A 6,776-nucleotide genomic window follows, 5' to 3' on the forward strand; every position below is an offset into this window, starting at 1 on the left:
TCATCTGACAGACTCTATACATTTAACAGTCTTTGTTACAAATGCTTGCACAGATGTCTATAAATTCCAATACATTTTAAAGAGAGATTTTTCCTGGGCTGAATAAGGCATTCTATTTTATCCAAATAAAATGGCTGTATATCTGAAGGGGAGAATGTTGTTAGCTGCAATAGCATATCTAAGTGGCTCTGAAAAAAGAACTCATTAATTTGTAGCTTGGGCTCATTTTGCACTGAAATATTCATGCAACATCTGAAGGTGTTGTCAGTAAAACATCTGGCTTGAAAACAGAAATCACCATTCACTATACAGAAGTGGCTGCTCATTCCCATCTCCCATATGATTCTTTACATGCTCAACTTGGCTTGATTATGCTCTTCTGCTTTGTGTCTGTGACATAGATGCATTGGCATGATTATGAGGATTTTCAAAGCAAAGTAGCTCTTGTAGTTGCTATAGGCCAACTTGTTTAGCCTGCAGCATGTTTGTAATGATCAGGTTGATTATCGCTTCTAACAAAACAGTCTCTAGTGACTCTCATCTGTATTTGCATATATTTCAGATTGGTATATGTACTGAAATAAGTATTTAAGTAACCTTAAGGAGAAATTATCTTAATTGGTCTACTACTGCAGTGCCTACTGCAGTTCACCACCTTTACCTGGAGCTATGTGCCTCCTCATATTGAAAAAGAAAACACATCCAGCTCAGTTATCTGTGTCTGGATTACCTGAGTGAGTTATGTCATGGACTTTTATCATCATGATATGTCTGTGTTATCCAGGCTGTGCTTGAGTACAGAGGCTCAGCTGAATATATATTCAGACCTGAAGCAATCAAAAGGGACTTACTACATAAGTTCAGCCTTAGCTGTGAAGTCAGTAATGCTGTTGTCTTTATGTATTAATTCTCTGCTATGACTCAGTGTGTGACTTTAAAGCCAAAATTAGGTTTTACATGATCTGACTAGAACAGCCTGCTTTGACCAGCCTGTTCTAGTACTTCTTTTCACATAAACAGACATCTGCACTTTGTCCCAGTGGGAAGTACTCCAACGCCTTGAGGCATTCCATGCAAACAGAAGATGCACCTCAGGGTAAAATGGCAATTCATAGAAATGTCATTTTGGCAAAACTTTCCACTCTAACAGAGACTAATTTTTTTTACAGGTGGATTTTGTTGTTTTGGGAAATTTTGTATGTGTGTGCAGATTTTTTTATCTGTGATTTTCAAATTCATGCTGAATATTTTGGCTCCAGAATCTCTTATTTCCCTCTTTTATTTTTACAATGTCCTAAAGTGTTTTTTCAAACTTTCAGTGTAATTCACTCATCAAACCTATTTACCTTAGGTGTCTTTAACAGTCACAAATTTTACTGGGGCAAAATAATTGGCCAAGCTTTCTTTTTTTTTTGCTTTTTTGTTTGCATGTGAAAGGTTGATTGGAACATTTTCCTGGATCTGTGACTCTCAGGAATGCACTGAAGTTGTGAAATACTTGTTAATGTGCTAACAATCTGATTGAATGCAGGTACTGCTGCTATAAAAGATTACCAGACGGACGTACTTAAATTACAAAAAATAAGGTTTAAAAATGTAACAATATTTGGAGAATATCCAAATGCCACAGAAAGGAGAAGGAAGGAGGAATTGAAATTAACTTTAGTGTAAATCATGTGGCAAAGGATGAACTCCACTTCTAACAACAAAACAACAGGGCAATAAATTCTAAGACATTTCAGCTTTTAAAACAGAAGATAGCTAAACAGATCCATCAAAATGTGTCTGCTGAGGAAGTGAGAAAATGTAACACTGAGTAGATCTCAGCTATGGAAAACCCTGCTTAACAAGGTATGTAGTGACAGGGCTGTTGAATCTGCAATTAGCCTTTACCTCTTTGTCAGGGGTAATGCATGTGAGTGTTGGTAAAGCCATGAGTATGGTCATCTGGAATATTATTCCCAGTTCAAATCTGCACTCTTCTCCATCTCCATTCCCAACAGTGCCTTCAGTTAAGATGCACACTGAATCCTGAATTTAACATCAAAATTTGGTGCACCAATGACACACTTTCAGTAGCAGGCAGCCACTTTACTCTTTAAACTCTGCTCAGAAGTACTCAGGCACTGAACTCCTCTGTATTGATGAATCAAATTAGATTCTCTCACATCTAGTTTCTAATCTGAATTTTCTTGCAATTGATTTCAACACATGTTGGTATTGTCTTTTTCATTCTTGCTACAAAAAATGTTAACAAATACCATTTTAGAAATATATCACCTATTTGGACTTTCAGTTACAAATTATAGCCAAGCTTTTCATATTTGGGTCAAGCACTCCTTTAAAAACTTGACAGGAAGAAGAGATAAATGTGTGACAGAAGTATATATGCTTCATTTCAGTTCCTCATGACAAAAAAAAAGACACAGGGGAATAACTTCACTACATCATTTATATCTTCTGATGCCTCAGGCTAATAAAATCAAATGATTTCTTTAAAATATAATGCTATTTCTTAATTCATGTGTTTGCAATGTTTCCAGTATCATTAAGAGCAGCTTTCTAAGTCTGCCCTAAGTCACTGTGTATTTCTTTCCGTGACAAGAAATCTTGTAGAATAAAATCAATTAATATATTCTATGCCACAATTAATGATACCAGAATGAAATTGCTGGAGAATTTTCAGTCTTTAGGTACATATTTTCAGCTTTACGCTTGGATATATCAGGCTTGCTAATAGTAACAGCAACTATGTATTTATTTTTGGCATTGGAAATGGAAAATCTTTCAAATAAAGAACAAAAACATAGGTGTTAATGCTCGATTTTGCAAGGAGAAGGAAGGTGTAACCCACTGAGGCTCACAAAGACACCAGAAAATTTGACAATGGAAAAACACAGAGATTTGGCAGAGGGCAGAACCAGAAGAGAATATATTTTCAGTGCGGCATAAGAGAGATTCAGCACTCAAAAAAGAAGCCAAATACAAAGACACCTGAATTCTTTGAGACTGCTCTGGCTAAAAAGGGCACTCAGAATTGCTGAAGAAACCTTGGTACATACTTGTGTGCTGCTATTATCCATATAGGTTCTTGCTAATGTGAATAGACTTTGATAATTGAGTCTATTACAAACTGTGTACATCCACTTGCTTCCACTGTTAAGTACTGTGAGAGGCCTCTACCAGTGTTGGAGGTCTTTTTTGTACACAGCAAGCAGGCATGGCCAGTTGTGAGACTGGACATCAGGGGAATTCATTTTGCAGGCTTTAGGCCACCAAAGGGCCTTCAAACAGTTGTAGCTGGGTCACATCCCAGTTAGTTAGCCAGAGGAATTGGTGATTCAAAGCCCTGCTCAGCAGGATGCTTGAGCACCATCTGAGCTTCAAGTGTCTGATCAGTGCCACTATTTAAGATGGGAAACGTGAGATGATTGAAACTGGCCCTAGCGCAAGCTTTGCTAACTAGGTCCTCAAAGAACAAGGGCTCTTGATAGCATTGTTAACTCTTACTAGTAATTATAACTTCATTTTTTCCCAAGCCTTATTTAAAATACATTTACACTGATTATTCACCTGCTTTTATGAATGCCAACGTTAATCAGTTCATGATGGGTAAGCTCCCAAAAATGCCACATCTCCTCATGTTCAGACATAAGCAGGATGGAGGTCCCAGGTGCTATAAGCCTTTGCAGCATCACATCTTCCAGATGTTGCCCTTGGCATCCCTTCTGCTGCCAGCCCATTCTCAGAATGGGATGGAGCAGTGAGAAATAAACTTCCAAATGTTTCCCAGCCCTCTGGAATGATTACTGCTCAAAAGGCTCCCATGAAGGTACAAAAAATCCTAAGGTATGAGCTTAAAGTTGAAGTCTAGAGGTTGCCAGACGCCTTTCTCACTTGCAGTTTATAGGGAGATTCACCAATATGGACATTAGAGGTAGTCTGACCTTAGGCAGATGGATGTAACTGGATGCAAGTGAAGTGTGAGCCCCATCTCTCTCCTCCTATCTATCTGATATCATGCACTGGTCTTATCCTAATTGTGTGACCTGTGTGAAGGTTGAAGCAGCTTTTGTCTCTCTTGTTTCTGAAACCAGGGCTGTTGAGGGGAACATGCAACTTGCAGATATCTGATAAAAATTTTTCTTCTGTATATCCTAGGAGAGGACAGAAACTACCCCTTCCAGTGCAGCTGGTGACTTTGCTTTCCTTTTCTTTTCTTCCTAAATCCCGGGAAGCAAACAGTGCCACTGAGCTGCAATGCTGTACTTGGGAAGCAAGGGAGAGAGCTGGTGACAATCTGTGCTGCTGACATAGTGTCACAGTGTAATGAGGCATGTTGGACCATCTCAGTGATGTGTCAAACCTGAGAAGTTTCAAATGGTTTGGTTAAACTGCCCTAAAGGATTAAACTGCACTGGAAAAGGTTTTATAGTCTTTTGTTGTTAGTGTTTAGAACAGGGTTGTACAAACAAAACAGTCTGTGGGCTTACCATGTTACCGGTGAGGGTTCTGGTGCATCACGATGGTGCACAGCATCTCCCAGAAAAGTCAGTAGTTTGGGGTTTAATCTGTTATAATGTCTTACACCAACACAAGTGTTTTATTGTTTTACTGTACAAGGGTGGATTTCTGTCACTTTCCCAGGTTGCATATTGCCAGCTGTATCTCCAGAATGAGAGATTTCCTGCATGTTCTGTATTTGTCTCCAACTTGTACAAATTGCTTACTATAGTTATATTTTGCCATTTTGAATCAGGAAATGTGTATGCAAACCACCATATTTGATTTAAGCATTTCTTAAACTGGTATTAAAGAGTGTCCCTGTCCCCTCTGCTGTGGGGTGTGCACGTTCCTTACAAGCAGCCAGGAAGGATTAGTGAAAACCTCATTTTCACTAACTAAAGGAAAACAAAAGAAAAAAGGGGGCCAATATTCAAGTCCTAAATGTTGTCGAGTTTCATATCTCAAAAGAGGCTTATGAAGGTCCCCCTTTATATCCCTTTGCTGTGTAAGAGAGACACTACTGTTTCTCCCAACATTGTTAGTGCTCTAAAAATCATTTGGCCTCGTAAGGTTTGATGCACAGAAACTGTATGAGGATATTATCCATTAAATACATAAAACATTCCTTGAACATCAGATGTCAGACACAACAGAAGTATAAAGGATTATTAATTGGTACTATACAAGGGTACCTGGAGGAGTAGTTTCAGTTGTTATATTTATTAAAATAGCTTGAAAAATGAAAAACATTATGTAAGGGGTAGGAATTATTGTCCTTATAGTTCAGGCCAGTCAGAAAGACTATTTAAAAATTAATTTGATCAGCAGCCTAACAAGGGAGGATGTCACAGTGTAAAGCATTCTGCTCTTACATGTGGCTCCTTTGAGTTTTCCATGCCCAGGAGAAAGAGCCAACTGCTTATACAGGCAGAATTATGTTAGTACAAATTGATTTACACATCCACAGGCAGCAAGGGCAGGTGTTTGATGTCATTTTTGTCATGGAGCAGCAAGGCTGGGCTGCTCCGCAGGGGAAGGTGAGCTGCGGGGAAAATAATAGCAAGGCAGTGTCCTTGCAGACCAGTGATGCTGTACCATGGTGCCCAGGCAAGAAGAGCAAAGCATGCCCAGCAACCTTGACCAGATCCAGGCAGCAGTCTCGATCGCTAGAGAAGCTCACAGTGATAAGAGAGAAGACCGAGTCAGAAAAGCAAGGGTCAGATCAGCAAAGTGAAAGGATATCTCTTTGCCTTGCTCTTATGTCAGTGGTCTTTAAGGGTTACATCTAAATTTGCAGTATAAGGTGTGCTTCACATATGTTGGATAATTGCTATTATTGCTAGTGCTGGTTTTACCTTTAACTCCAAAGGCTGTAGTCCTTTGTGAACCAGTATTTTTAATTAGGGCTATATGAAGTTCATATTGTACAGAACAAGCACTTTTTTCCTTTCTATTAGCTACAGATACATGTAAAACACTGACTGTTATACCACAAAAAGTAGTACAAAGCTAAGCAAAAGCTGAATCAAAAGAAGTAATAGTCAGCTGACTTAGACAATCGCAGTTAAACAAACCAAAAGCTTAAGGAAGGACAGGATGGATTCAGACAAAACCTGAAGAGTCCTGGAACTTGTATTTTCAGGTTACTACAGACTGTGGCTTGCTGCTAGTAATGACTACATATATTCCCTGGGTCACAAAGCTATACAGGGCACTTGCAGGAATAACACCTTCAGCCAAATGGTCTATTTTTGTTTGCAGTAGAAGAAAAATTTTAACTTTTTCCTGAATGCAATAAACATACTGCATTTTGTCTTCTAAAGAGAGTCAATATTATCACAGATCTAAAGAGATACCTTTTAAATAGAAGGAAACCAGCATTATATTTTTCAAATTGTCAAACTATGACAAGCTTATACAAATACATATGTACATAAAAAGCTATTGGAATTGCTTACATGAATAAATTTAAAATTACTAAATTACTAGGTTTGTGGCCATAAAAGTTTGCCTTCAATCCTCCTTCAAGTACTAGAATTTATTTTTCTTTCTACTAGTCCAAAAGAATCAGCATTTTCCTTTTGATATTAATATAGGAAGAGGAGCTCCTTTTCTAAGGTGTCATAATAATAATAACTATGATGATGGTGATAATGATAATAATAAAGAGTAAAATTTTGTTAATACAATTTGCATAAGGCCTTACTGACTACTGCTTAAATTCATGACCCATGGTCCTGAAGGCTCTATGGTACGTGTGTGAGTAGTGA

Source organism: Pezoporus wallicus, unplaced genomic scaffold, assembly GCF_028554395.1.
Source record: "Pezoporus wallicus isolate ANWC-B61680 ecotype Strahan unplaced genomic scaffold, APGP_CSIRO_Pwel_v1 contig_13796, whole genome shotgun sequence".
Taxonomy (NCBI): Eukaryota; Metazoa; Chordata; class Aves; order Psittaciformes; family Psittacidae; genus Pezoporus; species Pezoporus wallicus.